At 47.3% G+C, this 6565-nt stretch overlaps 1 long non-coding RNA gene across 1 annotated transcript; it reads left to right on the forward strand.

Moving 5' to 3' along the window:
• The first annotated feature begins 5578 nt into the window (after positions 1 to 5578).
• Positions 5579 to 5814, forward strand: LOC117195111. Its single transcript, XR_004474954.1, has 2 exons — positions 5579 to 5696; positions 5761 to 5814. It is a non-coding gene; the product is annotated as an uncharacterized LOC117195111 (long non-coding RNA).
• Positions 5815 to 6565: the final 751 nt, after the last annotated feature.

The following is a 6565-nucleotide window of genomic DNA, read 5'->3' on the forward strand; positions in this document are numbered from 1 at the left end:
CACGAAACGGTCAAGGTCCGATATCACAGGAGTGTGGATACCAAATTTGGTTGCTCTGGCTTTTATAGGTTCTGAGATCTTGAACTCATATTTTGCAATTGGCAAAGCCGACCTGAAACCTGTGTGTTAGAGAGAGACAGAGCGAGTAAGAATGAAATTGTTTTCTTGATTCTGGCTATAATAATTATACGATCTGGTTGAGATCTTACATTCTAAAACATATAGTCATCCTCTAAGATTCTGCGTTTTTGGTTTTATCGTATCTTTAAAAATGTGGATGCCACAGATTTTCGTCCTTTGTGGGGTTTTGAAATATTTTTGTAGCAGTGACATATCACAGAAGTCTGGATACAAAACATCGTTGCTCTAGCTCTTATAGTCTTTGAGCACTAGGCGCTGAAGGGGACGGACAGACGGACGGACGGACAGACGGACAGAAGGACGGACGGACAGACGGACAGACAGACATGGCTCAATCGACTCGGCTATTGATGCTGATCAAGAATATATATACTTTATGGGGTCGGAAACGATTCCTTCTGGACGTTACACACATCCACTTTTACCACAAATCTAATATACCCCAATACTCATTTTGAGTATCGGGTATAATAACAAGATATAAAAAAGCGCTAAAGATTAGCTTGTTTATATTATTATCAGGCCCAAGACTTTCGGCAGTCTACCGACCATTCCATGCCCAATAAATTAAATTTGGCCAAAAAATCTGATGCCATAATTATGGCGATTTATTTGTTTCATTTCATTGAGAGTCAGATCAATCATAATACTATATTCCTAAATATTCCGTAGAAGGTATAACATAGTCGATCAAATAGCAGTCTATATTAAAAAAATATGGCAAATGTTTACAATTATTTCTGTTTGGCATTCGCACGCTCCCGCGAACGTGTTTTGGCACTCTCTCTCTCTCTTGTTCTGTTTGTGCTCTGTTATCGGTCAGCTCTTTTTGCAACAAAGCTCTCGCAGGCCTTTCAAATAGCTAGCTAATGGAATGATTTAGCAGTATAGCTCTGGCAGTGAATGAATTAAGTTCCTAACAAGCAAAATGTTGAAAGTGCGCAGCGGTCTATCTATAATTCAGGCGCAAAAAGCAGCCCTCTCTGTCAACAGTCCGCTGGTAAATATATAGTATACATATAGATCCGATATGACAGTGATATACGTTTTTAAATCTCTTGTAGCGTTGGCAGACCACAGCAGCTGTAGCAGAGCCCAGAAATGATGCTAGTACAACTTTTCTGTCTACTGTTTGGAATTTTATGCCTGGAGGAAAATATAGCAAACTGGACATTGTGAAATTGTTCAAAGCTTTGCAAGACGACTATGGAAACATATTATATTTACCAGGTATGATGGGAGGTACGTCATACCTGATGACTCACAATCCCAAGGACTTCGAGGTCGTGTTCCGGAACGAAGGAGTGTGGCCGCATCGGCCTGGCAGCGATACTCTTCGCTATCATCGGAAGACTCATAGAAAGGATTTCTTCCAGGGAGTGGAGGGAGCTTTACCCACACAAGGAAAAACCTGGAGCGACTTTCGATCGGCTGTAAATCCTATCCTAATGCAGCCGAAGAACGTGCGGCTTTACTATAAGAAGATGTCCCAGTGAACCAGGAGTTTGTGCAACGGTGCGTATGACTGATAATAAATCCCTGTTTACGCTCAAGTATGTTCTCCCCCTTCACATTATTAAAGCACTCCGTGATATCGATACCCAGGAAGCTCCAGATGATTTCTTAAACGTTATAAATCGGTGGACCCTCGAGTCAGTCTCTGTGGTGGCTCTGGACAAGCAGTTGGACTGCTCAAAGAGTCGGGCGATAACGACCAGGCTGTGTCACTTTTCAAGTAGCTGGACGATTTTTTTGAATTAACAGCCGATCTGGAGATGAAGCCCTCCATCTGGCGTTACGTTAAAACACCAAGCTAATGAAGCTAATGAAGTCCTAGATGGCGTTCAAGAAATAACTTCAGCGTATGTAGTCGAAGCTATAGAGCGTCTAGAGAAAGAGGCAAGGAGGGTGTTGTCCGCCCTGAGAGCGAGCAGAGTGTACTGGAAAAGCTGCTCAAGATCGACAAAAAGGTGTCGACGGTTATGGCCATGGACATGCTAATGGCCGGAGTGGATACCGTACGTAGTCTGTTGTTCTCATACATCCTTTTTTTCCAGACCTCATCGATGAAGAACGTTCCCTATCTACGTGCCTGCATCAAGAGTCCACAACGATCTATCCTTTGGTCATCGGCAATGGCCGGTTTCTCAATCGGGACAGCGTTTTGAGCGGATACAAGTGCCAGCTGGTACCTGTGTGTCGATGGTTCCCCTGAGCTTGCTATCAAGCGAGGAGCACTTCCCAAGGCTGCTGAGTTCCTGCCAGAACGTTGGATTCGTAACGCCACAGACTCCAACGGGCAATGCCCGGCAAATGACTTGAAGCTGAAGAATCCGTTTGTGTTCTTGCCCTTCGGATTTGGACCCCGGATGTGCGTTGGAAAGCGCATCGTGGACATGGAGCTCGAGCTGGGCATCGCTCGACTCATTCGGAACTTTAGCATCGAGTTCAATCATCCCACGGAGAACGCTTTCCGCTCCTCCCTGATCAATTTGCCCAACAGTAAACACATTTCTCATCCTAAATTATCTTTACAACTGGAAAACCTTGAAGGAACTTATTTGCAATATAAAGTAGGTGTTTTTTGGCCGCACGTCAGTCAGAATCAACTTGTTTTGTGCTTTGAGGCATGAGGCAAATCAAGCACACAAAATTTTCATTGTGCAATTTGTGCCAACACGAGAGGCGTCACTTATCTGTGCGGAGGCATTTTCCTTGAGCAACACATTGTGCAATCGAAATCCTGCACACATCACATAAATTCCTCCATTCGCGAATACAAGACCCATTCCCATTGGCTATGGTTGACCCAACCTCCATCAAGGGAGAGATCCTTGAGATGACTGTCGAGCATGTGGAGCAGCTCCATTCAATGTGGTCCCTCATGTTCGAGCCGAAGACATGCGAGGACTTTCTGCACAAACTCAAGGCGCACGCGGATAATTTCTATACGGATCTGCTGACCGAGTCGCGGAGAAGCAGGCGGCCATCCTGGATGACAGCCGCACTCCGAGCCGAGGCCAACGACCTCACCCGATCCTCCATGAGACGGTGGACATTGGTCAGAGGCCCGACGAGGTGCCAATGATCATATTGCAGCTGAAGCTGGACAAAAGCATTGAGCATCTGCGCGAGGAGCTCTCGAAACGTCGGGCGGAGATCGGTGAGCTGCTGCTCCAGCAGGAGCAGCTCTGCGAAGAGCTGGGCGCACTGCCGCTCCCTCTACTGGCGGACCCGCTGCCTGCCGATGAGATGGACGGCTTTCGCGACCATCTCGACAACCTGCGCTCTCAGCGCGCAGTGCGCCAGACGGAGCTGGACCAGCTGCGCAAGGCCATCAAGCATGACATGAAGATGCTCGAGCTGATGCCCCAGACCGATGCAGAGGATGCCTACTGAACGATCTAGCCACAATCTAACACCAGAGACACTAGAGCGGCTGCGGCAGATGCGCAACAGTTATGCGAGCAGATCCAGGAGCTGCGCTCCAAAATCCATGACATGCGCGAAAAGATCTACGTGCTGTGGATCGCCTCCAGGAGACGGACGAGAGCGCCATGCACGAGTGCGCGAGTTCACCGAGAATACGCAGCGCACCTATGACATCCTCCATTCAGAGCTGCAGCGCTGCCAGGCACTGCGCAGCCAGAACCTCAAGACGTTCATCGAGCAGCTGCGCGTCGAGATAAGCAAGTGGTGGGATCTAACGCTCAAGAGCCAGCAGGAGCGCAAGCGTTTCTCCAACTACTACAATAAGTATTACAACGAAGACCTGTTGGAGCTGCACGAGCTTGAGCTGGATGATCTGAAGAGCTTCTACACGTGCAACAAGGAGATTTTCGATCTGTACGAGAGCCGTTCAGAACTTTGGTCCCGCATGCAGGCTCTAGAGCAAAGGCCAACGAGCCGAATCGTTTCAACAATCGTGGCGCCAGTTCCTTAAAGAGGAAAAGGAACGCAAGGCCATCACCTCGAAGCTGCCCAAGATTGAGCAGCAGATCACTGAACTGGTGCACGCCTATGAGGTGCAATCGCATGGCCCGTTTCTGGTTTATGGCGAGAACATACTGGAGCTGATGGCTGGCGAATGGGAGAACTATCAGCAGGCCAAGCAGAGCTCGGCCGCAAGAAGGCCCCGCCCACCACGAGGACGGGCAGCAGCAGCAAATTGATGATGCACCGCCGACTGCCGTTCAATGCCCCTCGCACGCCCCGAACTTTGAAGAACATGTCCTCAATGTCGACCTCGACAATGTCGTTGCGCAAGACCCAACAATCCAGCTGATCACTCCCAATATGACCAAGAGCACTGGGAACCTGCACAAGCGACTGAATCCATCAGCAGCCGCCAGCTCTTCGGGTATCGGACTCCCAACGCCAAGCGCAGCCTCATGAGCTCTCTGAATTCGATACGCCCGTCGCCGTCTACCGCACAGCGCTGGCCAACAGCCAGCTGAAGGCGTCCAAGTCGCACTAAAGCGGTCCGCGTCCTGACAACACATTGCGTTGCAGCGGGGGATTGGGCAGACGCAGCATTGCACACGCTCGAAAAGAAGCCACGCACAAAATCACGGTGCCGGATACAAGATCGCCCAGCGATTCCGAGTATATGACGATGAGACCACTGAAAATGACCGCGAAGCCGGGATCTCCTATGAAGAATTGGTGCCCACGAGTCGCTCCTCAGTGCTGCCCGTCGGCGGGCTCAGCATCAGCGCAATCGCGTGGCTATGCCACGAATTCGCCATGTCCTCGTAAACCACAATTCGGTGGCGTTGGCCGCCAACACACCGTCAAAGCAGGCGTCAATCAGGAGGAGAGGCCTCGATTTGGCAATCAATTGAAGCTCCCATCGCACGTGAAAGTCGCATGTGGCCGAATCCACGATGAGATTATTGGAATTTTTATTTGCGTTTTATGGTTGATTTCATTTTTTGTACCTTTATCGTTTATCTCTGTTTCATTTATTTTCGATGTTGGCCAATAAAAATTAAATTACCTTCAAGAAGGACAACCGAACCAAAAAAAAAAATAAGATATAAAAAAGCGCTAAAGATTAGCTTGTTTATATTATTATCAGGCCCAAAACTTTCGGCAGTCTACCGACCATTCCATGCCCAATAAATTAAATTTGGCCAAAAAATCTGATGCATAATTATGGCGATTTATTTGTTTCATTTCATGAGAGTCAGATCAATCATAATACTATATTCCTAAATATTCCGTAGAAGGTATAACATAGTCGATCAAATAGCAGTCTATATTAAAAAATATGGCAAATGTTTACAATTATTTCTGTTTGGCATTCGCACGCTCCGCGAACGTGTTTTGGCACTCTCTCTCTCTCTTGTTCTGTTTGTGCTCTGTTATCGGTCAGCTCTTTTTGCAAACAAAGCTCTCGCAGGCCTTTCAAATAGCTAGCTAATGGAATGATTTAGCAGTATAGCTCTGGCAGTGAATGAATTAAGTTCCTAACAAGCAAAATGTTGAAAGTGCGCAGCGGTCTATCTATAATTCAGGCGCAAAAAGCAGCCCTCTCTGTCAGCAGTCCGCTGGTAAATATATAGTATACATATAGATCCGATATCACAGTGATATACGTTTTTAAATCTCTTGTAGCGTTGGCAGACCACAGCAGCTGTAGCAGAGCCCAGAAATGATGCAGAGTGGCTACAAGCTCGTCCCTTTGATCAGATTCCTAGTACAACTTTTCTGTCTACTGTTCGGAATTTAATGCCTGAGGAAAATATAGCAAACCGGACATTGTGAAATTGTTCAAAGCTTTGCAAGACGACTATGGAAACATATTATATTTACAGGTATGATGGGAGGTACGTCATACCTGATGACTCACAATCCCAAGGACTTCGAGGTCGTGTTCCGGAACGAAGGAGTGTGGCCGCATCGGCCTGGCAGCGATACTCTTCGCTATCATCGGAAGACTCATAGAAAGGATTTCTGCCAGGGAGTGGAGGGAGCTTTACCCACACAAGGAAAAACCTGGAGCGACTTTCGATCGGCTGTAAATCCTGTCCTAATGCAGCCGAAGAACGTGCGGCTTTACTATAAGAAGATGTCCCAAGTGAACCAGGAGTTTGTGCAACGGTGCGTATGACTGATAATAAATCCTGTTTACGCTCAAGTATGTTCTCCCCTTCACAGTATTAAAGCACTCCGTGATATCGATACCCAGGAAGCTCCAGATGATTTCTTAAACGTTATAAATCGGAGACCTCGAGTCAGTCTCTGTGGTGGCTCTGACAAGCAGTTGGGACTGCTCAAAGAGTCGGGCGATAACGACCAGGCTGTGTTACTTTTCAACTACCTGGACGATTTTTTTGAATTAACAGCCGATCTGGAGATGAAGCCCATCTGGAGTTACGTTAAAACACCCAAGCTAATGAAGCTAATGAAGTCCCTAGAT

The sequence above is a fragment of the Drosophila miranda genome, assembly GCF_003369915.1.
Source record: "Drosophila miranda strain MSH22 chromosome Y unlocalized genomic scaffold, D.miranda_PacBio2.1 Contig_Y5_pilon, whole genome shotgun sequence".
Lineage (NCBI taxonomy): Eukaryota > Metazoa > Arthropoda > Insecta > Diptera > Drosophilidae > Drosophila > Drosophila miranda.